Below are 21345 nucleotides of genomic sequence, written 5' to 3' on the forward strand. Positions count from 1 at the left end.
TATATATATGCACATTTTCATGACTCACATTGCAGGCTTTCTTAATTTTTTATTAGGCCTGAATCCTATAAATTCACACTTTTTTCCACAGGAAATGCAGTCTGACACTGGGTCGGATTGTAAAGCAGGCTGTAAACAGCTGTCCCCCTTCCTGTTACTCTGGGTAACACAATATCTAAACACCAACTCTGTTTTTGCACACAATACAAGGCCTGAATCCTATAAATTCACACTTTTTTCCACAGGAAATGCAGTCTGACACTGGGTCGGATTGTAAAGCAGGCTGTAAACAGCTGTCCCCCTTCCTGTTACTCTGGGTAACACAATATCTAAACACCAACTCTGTTTTTGCACACAATACACTGCCACTATGAATACTAGGCATCAATTTCCATGAAGATATGAAGAGAAAAGCTAACAAATATGTTTCTGTGTTCATATACAGCAACTGCATATGCCTGCTTTATGTAGACGGGATGTAGATTACTGGCATATGTTTTTTAAAAATACCTCTGTAAAGGTGGAAATGGGCTTTAAAGCTGTACTTGGTGTTACAGAATGGAAACATTTTCTCAGACAGTCTCAGTGAACTTCACAAAAAGCCAAACCAGCGCCAGATAGGAACCTCCTTCAGCCACAAATTGAATCTTGTGTTCCAGGCAGGCCGCCCCGTTACAGATGAGGGATTACACTGTGTGAAACAAAAAAAAAAGAAACACCGGGAGTCTTTCCTGATGCAAATAATCCTTTTATTTGTTTAGAAAGATTAAAAGTGATAAATGGTACTCACAAAAGAGGTGGATAAAAAGGGTGTTGGACATAAATCTCAGACAATAAGTACTATCCTTGTCGCACTCCTTACCGATATGTCCCTTGTAGTGGGGGGTGCTCGCAGTGACCGCGGATGGCGCCGCGAATGTCAGCAAAATTGTAGAAATGTCACCAGCACACCAATCCTTTTAAGATAGCAAAAGCTTCATTTATTGAAGTTTTTTGTCATATGACCAAACAAGCGCTTTTGGGAGTGCGCAGGGTCCCTTCATCAGATCGTCAATGCTAAAGCCTGATGAAGGGACCCTGCGCGGTCCCGAAATCGCTTGTTTGGTCATATGACAAAAAACTTCAATAAATGAAGCTTTTGCTATCTTAAAAGGATTGGTGTGCTGGTGACATTTCTACAATTTTGCGGACATAAATCTCAGGATACAGATTCCTAGCAGTCAGAGAAAACAATCCAAATATGCCGCTAGACCAGCAGAAACAAGCTGACTCAGCTGAACGTGTTTTAGGGGAGTTTCCCCTATTTCAGAGCTAGCCAGGGCTTTCTTTTTTATTTTTATTTTTTAAGTGAACATTAAACAATGGCAGCGCATCTTTGGCTGTGAAATAGATTTTTTTCTCTTTTACAATTATCCTGGCTTACAGTTTTGAGAGAAAAAAAGTTTTTTTTAGGCAGTTTAAGCAGTGGCACATGCTTTTTTCATCAAACAGTAAGAGACCCACTTTGACCGGCAGATGGAAATTGCAGTTCACTGAGGCTGTCCCTCACTGATGCCAAACTGTCCTGTCGCTAACCAATTTCTATCAAACACTCATTCAAAAGTTAGGAGACTGCAGATGATACAGCAGTGTAAAATTAGCCAGCAGCAGGGCAATTGTAATGAGCACATCTAGGCCGAAACTAGACAGTCTCAGCAAGAGCATACACTGTCAGAGCAAATTTGGTTGTAGAATTATTATTTTAAGGATATAGAATTAAGGATCAGTTTCCTAACTCACCCTAATCTCTCCCTAAACTGTATGTCAGCTTTAATTATGCTTTCCCTGCAACAGCTTTAAATTCACTGACACTACGGCTGCTCTGTGCCTCCTCTTTATACTTAAGGGGCTAACTTAATCATAAGCCACCCAAGTTTGTCGGGACTTTAAATCTCAAACCCTCAGAGCAAATTCTACCATTTGTTTCTTAGTTTTTTTCTCTTTCAACATGTTGCTTCCAGAATTGCTAGTTTACAAAAATAATACAATTAACCCTACGTGACCCTATCTCCATACTGAATGTAGCTGTTTTGAAATTATAAGCCATCATAAGTGTAAGACAGGGAATAACAACTTTTATGCTGAACAACCAGAAAGTTCATATAGTGCAATTATTATAACTGAAGTGAAAAGTGCTGAAATTAACCCAAAATTTCCAGCAATTGTCCACTTAAAATAGAATATGTTATTAATTTTCCTTTTGTTTTACAAATCCAAAGAAAGGTTGATTCACTGTTATTAAAAAGAAGTACAAACAGTATTTGCCTTTAGCCTCCACAGAAAGAAAAGCTGTCAAAATGCTGTTAAAGGAAAATGTACTTTGCAGTAATGCTAATGGGGACATTTTATGTAAGTACAACACCATTAGTAATATCCTAGCTTGTGCTATCAGCTTGCTTGGTACATTGAAATTCTAAGTCAAGGTAAAACTATCAAGTTTCTAACACAATTCTTTATCTGTTTTATTCTAATTTTTTTTTCACATGGTCTTCAGGTTTCCACTTCAGGCAGTCCAAACTGTTTTAAGCAGATGAAACCCCAATCACTAAATTCTCATATGATCTTTAGCATGTTATTTTATTGTCAAAATTAATTTTTCAATCTGTCTAAATCTGCAGCTGTCATTGAAAAAATATCTGCTTTGACATTTAGCTCCTTGTCCTGGCCCTTCCTGTTATGAGGTGACAACGCTCTGTCCCATTCTCCCAGTTGTGCTCCTGTCTTCCTTATATTGTAAAGCGCTGCACAAACTGTTGCAGCTGTATAAATCCTGTATAATAATAATTCACAAAAGGAAGTCATGTTGCCATGTAAGCCTTACATAACCTACATCTATTTAAAGCCTGTGCGTGAAGATCCAATTGAAATGTATGTCAGGGGTGTTCATTATTCTTTTCTCACTGAAAAACTTGGGTTACTTACACAGGTATTTCATTTATATGTTAATTTCAATAGCAGTTTATTTTTATTATTGCTCTAATCACACCTTGATGAAACTAGGTTTGTAGTTGTCATAGAGACTAAAAATTAAACTCATATTTTTAAGTTGTACATTCTTTCTTAAAATTTACAGGATCCTTCTTCAGTGATAACTTAAGAGAAAAGTATTAAAGTATCAATTCCTTGCCTGAAAATAAGCACTGGCCTACATCCTGTAAAGGATCAGAATCTTTACTTCAAATGGACACCTTTAATTATTACAGTATATGGTGATGGTTAATTAGAAAAACATTGAAAAAAAGTGATATAAATATTCAATAGACTATAAACAGCATGTTTACTAGTGCGCAGCATGCTCTCGCTGCCCTCAGAACATTTTTGCACATTGTAGACATTTTCCAGAGTGAACCACACACTGTTGATTGACTCTAAATGGTTATATTATTATTATTATTATTATTATTATTATTTAGTGAAACAAATTCTGTATGACATTTCATACATGGGGATATACAGAAAATTTTACAACCACCATTCGTCCTTAAAGGCAAGCCTGGCAGGAATGATATATTGAAATCCACCTTTTGCTCAGGCTGTAGTTATTTAATGTGGGAAGATGAGTATACTTTAAATTATCAAGGAATATCTGTCTACCTTGTTGTCAGGATATTTGGAACTTCATCTGTTAGCTTGAAGCTTTTTCACACTAGAATAGATGAAAGGTGTGATTGCTATCTAATTATATCTCCTGGGGTGTTGTGGCTACTAGAAAAAAAGCTTTAGTGGTCATATATATTACAAATGAAATGGTCCTATGGCTTGTTGCTGAATAAAGCATTAGTGCAACTGCTGTTTTTTTTAAACAAGGGGATTATAACAGAGGGTACTTTACCTCATCCTTAAAGTGACACTAAACTCAGGAGTTAAATCTTAAAAAAATGCTTTCAAGTACCTCAACTATTGACAAAAATGTATCTTATTTGTGTGTCACTCAGCTGTAGATCCTCAAATCATCTCTGGATTGGTGCTGACATGGTCCTTCCTTCTGGAGGGTGGCTACTTTTGTTCACCATGGTCCCTGTGTGTTGTAAAATAGCCACCACTCCAAGGTCACTCCTATGATAGTCTACAATGTTAATACAAGTTAGTAAACTAAATGAGAGTTGTCACTAACAGCCATTGTCATTTCCTTCAACCTCCCTCACTTTCGAGAGTGTGGGAGGCTTTTTTTGTAGAAGACAGCCCACCATGCTCCCTCCCAAATTGTAAAGCCTCCACTACTCTGTGAGAGACAGCAGGAAACAGGCTGGGTTTCATTTGCCTGTGCCAAGCATGGAAACTCACTGTTGTCAGTGATAATGGGCAGGCACTTTCTCACACACAGTCTATGGTGTCAGAGGCTTCACAGGCAGTGGCCCGACACCTTGGTGGCATCTTTACTGGGAGCGAGAGAGAAGTTCAAGCTTTCTGCTACAGTAAGACTCTATCACTCCTAGAATATTGGAGAAAACTACACCATTCTTATTGCTGAAAGGTGTAATGAATTGCAATAGCAAGGGCAGCTACCATAAGTGCTAATTTCAAATATTTTATGTATGTGAGAAGCCTGAAAAAAGTCTGTTAGTTGATGACAGTGTCTCCATAAAATCATGTTTACACAAACTGAAATAGTTTTATGTATGGTATAAAGTGTCAGCCTTGGAGATATGTAGTTTAACACAATCATAGTAAGGATCATAGCAAGGATATGATGTTCATTTACAGTCCAATTCAGAGTCCAATGATTCAAGGTTCAAATCTGCGGAACAATTCGTGTCATCCTAGTGGTCAAATGGTTTGACAGGGATGTATGAATCATAAGAGATACACATTAATTTTGCTGATAGAAGGAGAAAATAGAGTGTTTCCAGGACTGGGTGATGGTACAGGTATATATTAGCAATCTACTATTGCACGGATCTTTTTATTTCACTAGCAAACTTCTATTGCAGGGAACTTGTTTTTTTCCAGGATGATTCCTCCCCTAAGGCCCCTTTCACATGAGCGGTCCAATCAGGTCTGCCTGTCAATTTTTAAGGCCAATGCTAGCCTATGGGCAGCCAGGTCTAAATTGATGGGCATCCCTTTATACTCCATTACCCCAACTCCAGCCAGGTCCAGAAAACCAAATAGAACAGTATTGATGGTCCTGATCATGCCGGATCAGGGGTAATTTGATGGACACATGTGTCTGGTCTGTTTACATCGTATTTTCCATAGGCTGACATGGGGTCCGGTTATTTCATTTTTTTCCTCCATTGCAATATGGAGAAAAAAAGTGGATGGACACGGATGTCACAGCGGTGACATCCAATCAGTACCACTCCGATTCATGGGAAAGGTCCATCTACATAGACACCTCATTTCATGGCTTTACACTCTGTTGGAGATGTGCTTCTTACCATGGCTCCTTGCTACATATCTTTTGGACATGTGCATCCCTTCAACCATTTTGGAGAAGGGTTCACGGTCTGATATGTTTAAATTACGGGAGCAACCTTGGAGATTGCTCCTGGGGTATTCTTGTTACATCTCTCAGATCAGGATGGTGTGGGCCCCACTAAATCCCTACACAAACATTTAGTGATCTATTCACAAAGCTGCCCAAGGATCCACCCATAGCTTCAGCTGATCCTTCGGCTAGCTTCGGTTGCGGGAGCCCTTCGGTTCAGTTGAACCGAAAGGCTGCTGTATGGGCTTTTCACAATAGCCGAAGTGTCAGCCGAAGCAGGCGGGCCTTTCACCCTGCAAATGACAGCTAGTCGGAGCCATCCTTGATCTCATGGCTGTCTCTGCCCAGTTTTAATTACAGATCAGCTTCCTCAAATGACCTGGGGATGCTGAACTGTCATTAAACAATAACAACTGGGTGGAGCCGGCCATGACGTCACCCAGTTGTTATTCATTGGCTGGGATCTGCTAGAGGACTCAGGTGTTGGCCAATAGGAAACAGTTGGATGGAGCTAGCTGTCACTGCTAGCGCCGTCCAATTGTTTTTATTTGTTTAAAATATTTATTTTTTAATTCTTCAATTTATTCACATTTTAAATTTATTTTTTCAACTTTTCTTTTTTACAAAAAAAAATATTTTCATTGATGTGCTATTTTGCTCGGTACCACAGAGGTACTGAATGCCGCTATGTGAATAGGGGCGAAAAGCAGCAAGTGAGCTGCCAAAGCTCTGTCTCAGTCGATCCAGAGGTTGGATCAGCTGAGTCGAAGTCCTCCTGCACCATATATGCAGCCATATATGCAGAGCATGTTCGGCTGACCGAAGTGCAGCCGAAGGCAGCCGATGCATGGCTGAAATCAGCCGTACTGAGCCATAGTGAATAGCTGAACGTTGTTCGGCACACTTCACTACAGCTCGGTCATTCACTCGGCTGCCTTCGGCAGCTTTGGTTGTGAAGAGATACTCGAGCTCCCACAATTATGGAATGGCTTAACTGAGTGGCATATATTTGTGGGATGGAAGAACTTCTGTTTACTAATCCGGATTAACTGGACAAGCTTTCGCAACTCTAGGCACCTTGGAACCTATTCACATGCAGAGAGGAGTAAGATAATCTGAAATCTAATCCTTCGTAGGTTTTTTCATGATCTCTTGCCATCCCTTAGTGGATTGGTTTGACTGGCTGAGGAGCTACCTTATGAGAGCGGATTGACACGTCCCCCAGTGGGAGACTCCTATTTCTCTGTAGATACAAGACCTATGCCTATTTCTCCTCCCCTTTTATTTCTGAATCTTTATTTCTCCTCCCTCTGTTCTTCCTCTCCCTTAGTCCCTTCCATTTATCCTTTCACCCCTCTCCCTACGGTGCCCCCCCCCCCCCCACCATCCCACTTGTGAGGTCAATATGCTATTGACTCAATCTCAATACGAAGCGGTTGATTTCCCAATTGGTGATATGCATATATAGAGATGTTAGCAAAGGATCCTCGCTGTAGATCATCCCTACTGTTCTGTTCCCTAAGCTGCCGCAGTGGGATTACCTAATTTTTTTGTACGGGAAGTGATTATTTTATAATGTTTTGTGATATTTATGTCTTTCCCTTACCATAAGGTGGATATTTTTGTATTATGTATTCTCTCGTTTAGCTGTCTTTACTGTTTGTTATTCTTACTTACTCCAATAAAAGTGTATATGGAAAAAAAAAGGATGGGATTCATGCATGGACCCCCTCCTAATCATTGTTTTAAATTTGTTTACATTGCATGCCAAGAAAGTCTGGTTTTATTTAAGGGCTCTTTTATCCACTGATCGAGATCTAGAGACTGCTATGTTGCAATACATTAGTCATAGTTTTTTTCTGGACCTGCCTATGTCGTTCAGTTTGATCTTGTCTTGTCCAGTTACTTGTTTTGCTCTTTTGTGTTCCTAGCTTGCATCTTTATTATTTTGCTTTTGTGTTTTTACTTTTTTCTTGTTCCCTCCTGTGCTCTTTGTACCATATGTCTTTCATCTGCCCTGCTCTCTGGTCTTTTATTGTTTCTAAGATTTATAATTATTTCTGCTATCACACATAACTGTACAATAACATAATCACACTGCCACATTACACTGTAAATAAAAAATGTTTCAGCCATGCAGAAATCATTTTAAGAGAAGTATGCATGTATTACAGTGGCAATAAATAGAATAAAGAATTATTACACCTCGAAAAACATTCAAAGTAGAAGGCTATTTTGGGCAGTCCACCCTATAATTAAATCTATGTAGCATAGTGTATTTTTAAAATTGGATGAACAAACTCCATTATTATCCTTGTGTCCTAAAAAATCAGCAATGTTACTAATGCTTTATTAGAAAGAAACCATAGGACCATTTAATTTTTAATGCAACTGACAGCAGCAGTTCAATAGATATTTATTTTCCTACAACTGCTGAGCTACAGATCTTGTGTTTCTTGGTCAGTACCTTGTTCTGTTTGACTGCTTTGAAGAATTTAATGCTTTTTAGCTATATACAGCATACTATTTGTCTCACTACAGTTAATGTCTTTGCTCCCTAAAAATGTGCGTTTTATTTCCAGATTCTGATTCTTTGCTCATCCAGTTATACATGGAGGTTTATCAAGTAGAAAGTCGTAGCCACATCCAAGTAACAGTTGGCTTCACAAGGTAGAGAAACTTGTTGAGATCACTGATCTTACTTGGATCAATGGTTTTATGCTCCCTTGTCCATCTGGCAGTATTGTTTATAATGTTCTCTTTGGTTGATCACTATCTGTACCTCTGATTTGCACATGATTCTTTCTCTCACTCCTTTACCTGCTATCAACAGGCATAGTTGAATATATTTACCTGAATTCAAACTCAGTGATTCCAATTCTGAGGTTGGTATTAATAGTTTCATTTCAGTGTTTGCTGATGATACCAAAACATGCATGGTTATAAATTCACCACAGGACATAGCAACATTACAGGAAGACCTTGATGAAGAAGGGGGGTGGGCAGCTAAATGGTGGATGAGGTTCAATATAGAGGAATGTAAAGTTATGCATTTGGGTGCTAAAAGTTTGCATGCAAGGTATTTTTTGGAAGGATCCTAGTAGACCACAGACTTAACAATAGCATGCAATGCCAAGCTTCAGCTAACAAAGCCAGATGCATACTATCCTGCATAAAATGGGTATTTACTGTAGAAACAAATCCATAATTCTACCACATTAAAAACCACTTATCTTGAGTATGCAGTCCAGTTTTTGTCACCGATCCACAGGAAAGATGTCCTTGAACTTGAGAGAGCCCAGAGAAGGGTAACAAATCTAATAAGGGGGCTAGAGAAACTAAGCTATGATTAAAGATTACAATAATTGCACGTATTCACTCTGGAGAAGAGGCAATTAAGTGAGAACATGATTGCAATGTACAAATTGTTTAATTATGACCTTAGAATCAGTAATAAACTGTTACTCTAAGGTCCATAAAGAAGACAAGAGGATACAACCTGAGATTGGAGAAAAAAATGTTTACTCACAAATTGCGAAGGGGATTCTTTAATGTTAGAGCAGTAAAATTGTGGAACTTCCTTTCTCAGGTAGTGGTATCAGCTGAAAATATAGACACATTCAAAAACATTTTAGTATGAATACAGCATACATGGGTATGGGAATTCTTAGCCACCCATATATTCACACAAACACAAACACACACACACACACACACACACACACACACACACACACACACACACATTAAACTAGATGAACCTGTGTCTTTATTCAACCTTAACAACAATGTAACATGTAACTAAGTTATTTGATAATAGACATGTAACCCCACAAAACAATTTGTTTAATTTCAGATGAATTTTGATTTTTATTTATTTTGGTTTTTGGAATTCGGATCTGAAATTTACATGTCTATTTGATAATGCCTCATACATGATCTACCCACTCTGTCACAATTAGCACCATTTTGCTAGCACAGATACATTCATAAACATTTGTTGTGAGATTGATTGCCCTCATCTTAATCCCTAGAATCTCCTTTGACCCAGAGTGCAGCTTTCTACTCAACAGTAGTAAAGTGCATGCAAAGTAAAAAGTCCAGAGCACAAAAAGACTGTTTACTTTCTGCTAATATTAGAGATGATGAGATCTGCGGATACAATTCGTATCCAGCAGGGAAACCCCAACAATTTTGCAGCTCTCAATACAAGGCAGCCTGGAAGAAACATGCCAAAAATCTAAAGGCAAAAACAATAGGACAGAGAGCTCACCAATAGTGTGGAAATCACTTTTAACAGCAACAGTATCAAATGCACTAACAAAAGTAGAATAAAAGAAGGCTTTATTGTGGCCCACCTTTCATCTCACTGGCCATGACTGGAAGTCATCTGGACTGGACACGGGAAAGACCTTTGGGCCATAGATAAGCATTCTTTTATTCTTCTTTTGTGCATTCTTCTTTTGTGCATGTTATACTGTTGCTTTCATTACTATTAAATTTGATTACTACATTAGTGTGCTCTCTGTCCTGTTGTTTTGTCTGCTGAAGTGCATACTGTAGATACTCCTGCCATACAAAAGAATATGACTGCAATTTATTGTTGTGCAGGAAAGGTAGGGTAGAAAGTTTTAGGCAGGCAGACAAAAGACATTTCTCAAACACGCAGGAAAAATTACAGGTATTTTCCACAAAATAATTGACTGTTTTGGCAAAGAGTAATTGTGTATTTTAACAGCTGCATCGTTTGGAGGCAAAGCGATGGCTTTATTTTACAAAAAACCTTGCTGTTTTAGTTTCTGGAGATTATAATCCATACCTACAATAAGTGTACTTAGTGTACTTGAAGCAGCAAAAAATAAAATGGGCAACATTTACTAAGTTGCATTTCTAAATAAAAATTAGGTCTGTTCAGCAGAATACCCTCCTGTTTTACTTATGAGCTAAGAATCTAGTTATATATCCAGGTTGATTGTGCTGTACATTTTGATTTATGACTGGTTAAAATATATGCAATCTGTTTCTGCTGGCTAACTGCTAACATTGTTCAGTAGCATTGTAGGAAAGAAAAAAAACATTTTGGTCCAAGGATCATGGTTGTCAGATATTTAATACTCACTATTCCACCCCCAAAAAAAACATTTGGATATGAATATAACAGACGTAATGTCAGTGTCCTCTCCACTCAAAATCCAATTGTCTAAGATGATAAGGAAGGTAGAGGCAGTAGCACTGAACAGACTGAAATCTTCAGGACATGGCAGCTGTTTTCCAAATGTTCCAAGAGAACCATTAACTCATAAAAGTCATCTGAGATTCTCAAATAGATTAACGAGTTATCTCCACTGGCACAGGAAGATCTTCACTGTCACAGGGAGACCTTCCTCATCACAGGGAGATCTTTGTGAACTATTTAACACAGTGTTTCTTCCTGAGGCATGCAGAAAATGTTACTTGCTCAGTGTATGTTGCTCATTAGGATTGATGCTATACAAGAGGACATTACAGAAAAGACTAGGAAAACACCTCAACATCTCATATAGAAAAAGGTTAAGAAAATGGCAGGCCAAAAAGTTTGTCAAATCTCTTGCTCCACTCCTGTTGCTACTGCTGCATCTTTTTCTACATGTAGTAAGCATGAAGCTATGCAAAGTGTGGGTGCTGCTGGTGCACATGATTCACTGTGGAATGTTTTCAGTGTTGCCAGAAGACATATTCAATGACATCACCCTCTTCTCTGGCAGAACCATGATACATAAAGCCACAAATACTGTCTCCTCCTTCTCTTTCTCCCCACCAGATATTTGCTTTTTGCTTGTCTAAAATGTATTTTAGTACATGCATTAAAGGTGCTCAGTGATCAAGCAATGCCAGCTTGTCTGAAGAAGGGTCTAGGCCTCATAACTAGCAACTTGTGAAAAATAAACATACTAAACTTTCCTTGATGGATAGTACTATTGCCATTCCTCCTTTTAGAAAATCTCTGAAAATAAAGTAAAAACACATACCTATACAGCACATGGCATCTCAATTGAATGTGCTGGATATAAAGCTTGTCAGGAAGCCAGAGCCAGGATTCATACTCCACGGTTTGCACATGTGCCTGGTGCAGCCCATAGATCTGTACCAGATGCAGCTTCTCTGCGTGAACATGCGCGCATTCCTGTGCGTATGTAACATATGTGCATGCACTGCCGCATGTGCACGGGCATGAGCCGACGTGTTGTTTGAATGTTTGGCGCCTCTGAGCTCCAAAGGCTGTGACCACCAAACCTCCTATGCTGTTAGATTCCTCAGCTTCCCTGTGTTCCTGCATTCTGTTTCCTGATCTGATTATCCGTTAACTGGTCTTGGCTTGACCTTCTGCTTCCCTCCAGTGCTCTGACCCTTGGCTTGCTCCTGATGTTTGTTCCTGCCTCATCCCTGGTAATGCGCTGCCCGCATGTTGACAACCCTGGCCTGTCCTGACAATTCTTCTGTATCTGTTACCTGCTTGGATCTCCACTCATCACAACATCACAACATCCACTGCTTGGCGGATTCATCATCTACTGGCAATCCTGCCTCTGTGGCCCGGTGCCCCTGTACCCAATCCAGGCACTCCAGGGCCGGAGCTGTGAGAGAGAGAGAGAGAGGTCATCATTATATACCAGAGACAGCAATCACCAAGCAAACAGAAAGGAGTGAGGAAAAAGACGAGTCTCAGTTGCCTGAATTATAACTCATAGTGATTCCAGATGATTTGTATAACAAAAACAACATGATTTGTTTCTTTGATAACAAGTCATCCATAATCTGCCCACTCTGCTACACTTCAGAATGCTTTCTTGCTGCCAGGGATCACCATGATGTTATAGTGAAGTAATGTAGGAAATAACAAAGACTAGGTCATTTTCCCCATATTCTTGTTTTGCCAGAGAACTGGGAGCTGGAGGAGAAGATTGAGGAGGATAGTATGGTGCATACACAGCAGCCCGGAAATAGGGTTTATGCCCCATGTCTCACGCATTCTGGTGGTGGTGATGATGACAATGGGTGGAGGTAGAGAATGTTATGGAGATATGATAGGCTGCACACTTGTCTGCTTGAAGATTTATATAATTTGTTATAATTAAACAGAGAGATGCTATTGGACTGCAATGGTCTGTACCCAATTTACCCACATTTTTTCCTGATCCTGGCCAATTCTTGCAATCTTTAGTTCCAAGGAGGCCCCTTTCACACTCCAGTTTATTTTTGTTCTTCAACACCATATACCATATTAGTACTTTTTTGTTTGTTTAGCTGTACAAATTGTCTGTCTGGGTTGACACATCTATTTGGGACACTACTCTGTGAGACTGGATTACCATTGAAGTCAATATGTGGCCCAGTCCTTAAAGTGCATTATTGGAAATGTTTTTTGCCTTGTTATCTTAAGTTTTATTTCCCATGATTTGGTCCCCTTCACTGATGTCAGTCCTATTTTAGATCTTGAGATGACCTTGGGCAAATTACATCCAATAGGAAGTGTCCAAGTAATGCAATTCAGGGGGTTCATTGTTTGTTTACAGAAATGAATGCAGCTCCTTAATCCTGGATACATATTTTTTTTTAAGTAAGCAGTATGAGTACCTGAATTGGACTAGGTATCAGATCAGATAAAGCAGAGTGACAAAGAGATGACACATGACAGGGCTTCTTCTCCTTTCACTGTCCAGTCATGGGCTGCAATGGGTCCATGATGACTAGGGCTCAGAGGAAGTGAGTTAAATGATGCTAAATATCAGACTTGGAACAGCTAGTGGCAGAAATAAGTACTGGGGGGGGGGGCAATGGGAATCTCAGTATGAATATTGCAGCAATAGCTGGCTTTGTAATTTCATCTTTTAATGGGCTAATCATTTTTATCTTGCTGTTTTGGGCTGGAGTGCTCTAATATTATAATTTTGTTTGTAATTCCTATTATTATTTTATATAATATTATAGCCTTTCCACTCCAAAATATGACTTGGGCCTCATGAAGAAAAACCCTTTGCAAACTGAAAAAAGAAGTGTTTTCACAGAACTGAATAAAGAAAAAAAAAAACAAAACATTTTTTTAAACTCCTTTTGGAACTTCGATCATCCACCAGATCTGCTGTATTTATTTGTGAATGTTACTAACTGTTCTTTTTGTGAAATAGCAACATGATGTTTACGATCTGAAGTTGTCTTCTTCTAAAGTAGTGAAGATTTATGAGCAAATATGCTACACAGACACCTGGGACAACATATCAGGTGAAACAATACATTTCTTTTCTGTTTAAGAAAAAAAATGGACAAGATGCTTTATATAGCCTCAGTCCTACCTGTTTTCACAAGACAATTCAAACTTTTTTTGTTAGGAAGATAACAAAACAAATCTGCTGAGAATATGAGTAAAAAACAAAGTTTATGCAGAGAACTGTCACCCATATCAAAGTTTACCCAAGTCAATTGAAGCTGAGCAAATGGGTAAAAGCTAGTAACACACAACAAATAGATAGAGATTTAAATCCATGCAAGGCACAGCAAGAAAAGGCTCTCGGGAGGTCACATGTGAAAAACGACATAATGCAACTTGAAAGATACATTTAACAATATAACAAGATGCTATGTGCTCATAAATAAAGATGAATTGTGATATTGAAAATGGAATTTTCTAACTAGAAAGAAAACAGATATTAATTCTCAGCATAAGGCACCAGACAATATATACTGATTTTAAACATTGTATTATGCATACATTTATTTTGGGCTGTAAAAAGAGAGACATTAAAACCTTATTTTTTTAGGAAATTACCATCTGTTTAAACTTGAGCAAGCCTAAAATGTTATTCTTAACATAAACTATTATTCGTTATTTTCAACTATTAATAAAATGAGTCTATTTTTAATGGAAGATTTTATTATGTTTTTATTAAATCATGTCAAATCTTGTCATTTAAATATATATGTTTTTCTTCCAAAAATGTTGTTGCATTCTATAATATTGAGTCTAATCTACTGCACATGCACCCTGATTGCTCATTCCCAACATCTTTAAAATGCTGCTGAGGTCATTATCATTTTTCCACCTTTCAAAATCTAGTCAGGGGTTCATGTCTGCCCTGAATTTGGAGAATAGTAGCTTTAGAGAAAGATGACTTCGGCTTAAAAGGAATGAGTGACATATATAGACTGTACTGTGTGGTGAACATGCTGCTATCTGCTATAAAGAGAAGTTTGTTGTGTTTTTGAAAAAATATTTTTTTGATCTAATTGTAAACAACGATTGCGTAGATCATAGTTCATTTTTCAGTAATCATATGAAGTATGAAAGACACTCCATCAATAATGAGAACATTACATTTGTTGATTACATACGTTGAGATAAGGTAAGATCATACAGCTGTTGCCTGGTTGTATGTAAATTCAGGATAATAGAAGTATAATTAGTAAAGCCTCATACAGAAACAGGGCCGGCCTTAGGCCTTTAGGCGCCCTGTGCGAGAAAGCTTTACAGCGCCCCTCAGTGACCACACCCCTCAGTGACCACACCCTTTAGTGGCCACACCCTGTAACCACACCCATTTCCCCAATATCCGCACCATTTAAAGACTCCTATTTTGTTAAGCCGCAAAGAAACATATTAAAAAGTATGATAAAAATAAAACTTTTATTCAAAGGTATTAAACTTGTCGGCACAATATAAGTATTCTTATCAAATAAAACAACAAAAGGTAAACAATAAATGGCAAACTAAAATAGAGTCTATAAAAATAAAGTGTCAGGTTGTCATGCCGATCCCTTTTTTCAAGTAAGTGCATCTAGAAAAGTAAAAATAGAAAACAGAACACAAAACCCATACTACTTGTAAAATTAATGAATTACTACATGTCTGAATATCCGAAAAATATATATAGGCGCATAGTAATTTGTTTGAGACTGTGCGGCGGCCATATTGGCCATCGACGTGTTCTGTGAATGCGTGCCACCATCTTGGAGGCAGGGAGCATGACGTTACATGACGCCATGCATGCCTGGCGTCAGGTGACGTCACACGCCGATATTGGCCCCACCATCTTGGTGTATACATAGATATACACCAAGATGGTGGCACCCAAAACGTGCGGTGTTATATGATGTCATGCGCCCCACCTCCAGAACACGCCAATAGCTGAATCCAAAATAGCAGAAAAAAGTGTTTTGTTTGATGAAACAAATGAAAACTTTTTTCGTTTTCGTTCATTTCATCTGAAATTAATTTTTAGTCTTCGCACATGTCTAATAATACGTATGTGTGTGTGTGAGGGGGGCAGGGGGTGCTGTTTTCACTTTTTTAAAATAATTTTTTAAATTTTTTAAAATGAACGGGCTGTGATATAAATCACAGCCTGTTCATTCATAACTGGGGACACATACTACTATGTGTCCCCAGTTATTTACAAACACTGGAGTGATCAGGCGATCGCTCCAGTGTTTGTCCTTCTCACACAGAGGATCGGTACATATCAATGATATTTACCCAGCCCCCGCTCTGCCACGCACAGAGCCGCTGTCATCCTGAAACTGAGGGGGGCGGAGGAGGGAGCGCTGTCATATCGCATGGCCAGCGATGAGGGGGAAAGAAGCCGCCCCAGGACGAGCTGTGTCGGCCGCACGGCACCCTTGTTGCCATGGTGCCCTGTGCGGCCGCACAGCTCGCACACCCCTAAGGCCAGCACTGTACAGAAATTGCCATATTATGTGCAAGGTTAACATAAGGAGTGTTCTAATAGTGAATGTAGTAGGTATGAAAGTGTGGAGGTAACAGGGAAAGGGTAGAAGTCAGGGAAACTCTCGCAATGTGTTGGCAGTCAAACATTTGTATAAGGTGTTGTATCGTTGGTATTATACGCCTGCCCGCCTAGCAAGATGTATCCCATCGTACCCTCCAAGGCGAGGGGTGCCTAGAATCTGGCACTATGTTCCGCATCTGGTGGACCTACCCCCGTGTATTACAATTTTGGATTAGAATTCATAACTTGATTTGCTCACTTTTTTATGCATCCTTGAGGAAGGATCCATGTGAGGCGTTGTTACTGAAACCCATTCCACAATTAAACCGACTGCAGATGAGCCTGATTTCTCACATTTTGGTTGCTGCTAAAATGTCTATCGCTAGATCATGGAAGACACCGTCCTTGAGTTTTGGGGAAGTCAAAACTCTACTTAACAAAATCCTAGTGAATTTGAAATTGAAGGCTGTGCTATCTGACACAAATGGCAATCTGGCAGCCCTGGATCGAGCACTCCAGGCCACCATCATTTAGTTCTCAGTTGTTGTCTATTTAGGGATTCTGTGCTTCCTTTCCCTTTCTCCCTTCTATACTACCCTCTCCTATGTTCCTTTTCTCTCTATCCCATTTTCTCTTTCCTACCTTCAAGTTTTATTTTTCTGGCTCTTTGCTCATTGACCTGGAATTCCCCTCCCTTTGGTATCATTTTATTTTACTTCTTTACCTAATACATTGCCGCATGTTGACTGCACTGTAGGCTCTCCCTATATGGGAGCTAGGAAGCCTATATGTCTCCTCAGAATGGTGTTAAATTACATCTCTTTGCCCATAGCGTTGATTCAGAAATGTATTCTACTATGCTCTGTGTATCAGTCATGTTATTTTTTTGTTTTCTTCATGACATATGAGCCCTACTTCTGTTAAATTAAAATTTCGAAAAATTCAATAAAAATTATTGTGAAAGAAAATGAATGTGGTTGGGCAGTGTATGGATCAGCATGTGCTTCTCACCACATTTCTCTACTGGAGATCTGAGAATTCTTTAGCCAGATATCTTTTCTAAGTATAGTATCAGGTTTAGAGAAGTGTGATCTACAGTACATAGGTGGTTGTGGCATATTCAAATGCCTTTATAAGGGATGTTTGGGTCATGGAGATAAGTATAGATTTCGTTATCAAGTACCAAAACTGGTATGCTCATATTAGTTAGTAGTAAATGGGTATTTTTGGAAGAGGTATTTAATTGATCTTAGTTTTTCATTTTGATACAAGTGAGAAAAAGTACAGATATCCTTTTTGCTCCAGCATTGAAGGTTGAGGTCAGGGATAGAAGGTCAAGATTGTCAAGGGAAAAAACATTTTGTGAGCTAGATTTGCCTTTGCCACAGAAAGGTCCAATTTCTACCAAGTGTTTGGTGTGGTTCGAATTGTTGAGAAATGGCTATAGTTCTAAATTAGTCCAGAACTTGTCCATTTTAGGGGACCACCAATATTCCAATTAGTCAAGGATAGATGTCTGACAATGCTGGGTGAAATTGGTCAGGAGACCCATTCCACCCATCAGCTTGTGTTTAGTTAATATATCAAAGCTACAAATGGGTTTCTGGTATTTCTATATAAACTGGTTAGTGTGTTTTGTAAGCAAATGAAAGTAAGTTTTGGGGATTGCTATTGGCGAAGTGTGAAAAAAAAATATATATTAGATATTAGATAGGCTGGTATGTTAACCCCTAATTATTTTATCGCAAAAGACTCCTAGGCATATGGCTAACATAATTGCAATACTTGTTTACTGTTGCAGGTAATTGTGTTGTCATAGTATTTGTGATCTAGTTATGTTTGCTTTATAAAAATACACTTTACTGAAAAGGTGTAGTAATGTGTGAATGTCCAGCAGGGCCAAGAGTAAATTCAACACCACAAGGACCGCATCATTAAAAAATAAACCTATTTTATAGTCTTGTGTACCTTGTGATTGCACTAGAGGTTTCATGGCCATAGCGAGAATCATAGGGGAGAGGAAGCATCCTTGACTTGTACCAATAGTGGTTAAGAATTCTGTGGATAACATTTAATTATTGTCACAGTGGAGTTGGAATAAAGAATCATTATAGTGGATAGGACTGATCCAGTAAATCCACATTTTTCAAGGGTCAGTTGGTTGTATAACTAGTGTACCCTATCAGATGTCTTCCCTGTGTCCAGTGATAGGGATTGGGACTATGATGTCTTAGCTGTAGGGATAGAATTTGCTTGAATTGTTTATAATGTTCTTATGTTGTGAAGTGAACTGCAAAATTTACTAAATTAAATGGCAATGCATTGAGGGTTTATAACTTTTTTTGTAATAAGGTCTATGGGATAGCATCATTTTGATTTAAAATTACGTGCGTTTATCCTTTTTGCTAAATAAGCACCAGATTTGTTGCTCAAGGTAAGTGATAAATTAATCGGCTTGGAATCAGTTCTTTGGGGCCTAAATCCTACCTGAAATTTGCTAACTCTGTCCAAACCCCATTGAAATCTATGGGATCTGAAACGTATAATTTATTTTTTGCCCATTTTAAGGCCAATATGCAAGTTTTGGGTAGCTGACATAGGGTACCTATACCAATGCAAATAATAAAAACAAATACAATTCTGCAGTTGAGGGGTCAAGTCTAATAATAAGGCTTTAGGGGCAACATTAACAATAGACAATTCCTTTAAATAGCATGCTTGGGGATACACCTGCATGTGAAGTGGCTCTATACTCCAGTAAAGCAATATTTTAAAGACAAAAATATATATATTGTCGCTAAATGCCATATCCTCTCTTACCAGCTTATGTTTGCAAACAATGGCTAATATTTTAATCAGGCCCTTTATCCAGACATGTAGTCTGGGTGGCCAGAAAAAAGGGAGGACAGGGAGCGTGGCCTTACGTACCATGCCATACAGCATATCTTTCAACATTGGGTTATACCTTGCAAGGAATGTGACAAAGCCTCCCTCCCTTGCAAAGTACCCTTCTCTAAATGTTTAGAGACCCCCAAAAGGGTGGTGCGGTAATATGGGGGACTTATAGTAGAATCTGGAAGCCCCCTTTATAAGTGTGACCCGATATCTGTCCTCTTTCAGGGGAGTAAATACAGGGGTACATTACTATGCCTTAACCATTGCCAGATTGCCAAGAAAATGCATTATTAAAAATTATTTAATGAAGTAAAACATATACTTACTGGCTTTTAAAATAAAGTTTATTATTGTCCCCAGAAGTAAATCCAGTGTAAGTCACAGTGTCTGATGAGGTAATCATGTCAATCACAGTGAACAGTGAGGTAATTCACGACGATTACGATGGTCCCTCACCCGCTAATCTGTAAATAATTCCTGCCATTTCATGACAAATTCCCAGTTACAATCGGGAATCCTGGGTGATGCCATTGACCAAATTTGGGCAACGATGTTCTCTGAATGAGGTGCACACAAAGAACTCAAATGTTAGTTTCTGTCTTTTCAAAACTGAATCTGTAATGTTTGGAACACATGTACCCTTTTCCGGAACACCAATATGCAAATTCTAGGACTGAAAATATTATAGAAAAACGAAATGCTAGATCCTAGTGTAATAGGGTCATTTGGTACTACCAAGTACCTTATCCTCTTCTAATCCACTGTATGTCATTATTTTTCTCCTATATTTTCTTATACATTGCAGCTGCAGTTTCCAGGCATAGGGTGCACTTTTTCAGGCTGCATGCGATGTGGTTAAGCCTATATTCATGTGCATATGTTAGGAAGGTAGCATAGATGACAACTTGAGGCTATAAAAGTGCCAACATTTTCTCTGTAAATAACCCACTCTATTCAACTCCAGATAAGTGTACATCAAGCTTCCTACATCTAGTACACAATCACACATTCAAGTGCATCATATTATATCAAACATTCCAATTTCTTTGATGTTAAATAGAAATGACACTGTGATTTTACTGAAATTGATTTTGCAGTGAAATTACAGATTTTTACAACATGGAAACTTTCAGTTTCACACATTGAACTGTTTAGGTGAAATCTACTTAAAAATAGGTATAGTTTTTCCTTTATTTTTGTGGGTGTGTTATCTAGAGGGTGTATTTAGATTACATAATTTGACCTAATTTAGCTCTCTTTGTATTTGTGTTTTTTCCTTGTTTGGGTGCAGGATTTTTTTGCAAATTTATTTAAGGTGGTTTCCTTTATTTCATTTAGGGGGTTATTCACTAAAGAGCCGAAGGATTTAGCTGAACATTTGGCTACAGAAACCCTTTGACTCGGTCATTTTGGTAGCAAAGCAGAATGACCGAGCCGAATGCTGAGCTGAATGTTCGTCAATTCACTCAATGCTGTTTGGCCCCTTGGAGAATAAGGGTGAACAGCAGTGAAGGAAATGCCAAACGTTCAGACTCCCTTCACTTTGGCTCGGTTATTTATTTGCATGCCTTTGGCAGCTTAGTAAATTTTAGTGTTTGGCAGCTTTTAGTGTTCTTTCTATTTGTCTTTATTTAATCTTTTTGTTTATTTGTCGTGTTATCTGTCTTGTGAAAAAATAAAAAAACATATAAAAAAATAAATAAATGAGGATAATGGGGCGCCCATGGTCTGAACAGTTGAAAGGAGTTTCTGTAACCCTTAGAAACCATTTGAAGTACGTTCCACCCCTAACAACCACCAAAACCACATTAGGTTTTGCATTACAAGTTGACTCCAATGCATTATGTCAAAATGACAAAACGTCCCCTAAAATCTTCTGATTTTCACCAAACTTTTGCCAAAATGAAAACTCTCATTTTCGCTTATCCCTGCTTTTCACCTCTACCTCAGCACAAAGTCCAATTAGGGAGAGGTTTCTGCCAATCTACATTGCTTAATTTACCAGGTAATTGGAGCACAATTAGGCCTCTTTAGTAGAAGAGATGGGTGTAGAAAGCACCTGATGCCACCAAAATAACTCTATCTTTCAAGAACATATATAATATAGTTGATTGGATCGGTGGATATCAGTGGACAAAGCTAGACAAAGCTAGATATAGCATATGTATAACTAGAGGTAGCATGATCTGAGAACATCTTGTGCAGTAGATGCTCCATAAC

Source organism: Nanorana parkeri, unplaced genomic scaffold (genome assembly GCF_000935625.1).
Source record: "Nanorana parkeri isolate BGI_ZX_2015 unplaced genomic scaffold, ASM93562v1 scaffold1094, whole genome shotgun sequence".
Classification (NCBI taxonomy): Eukaryota; Metazoa; Chordata; class Amphibia; order Anura; family Dicroglossidae; genus Nanorana; species Nanorana parkeri.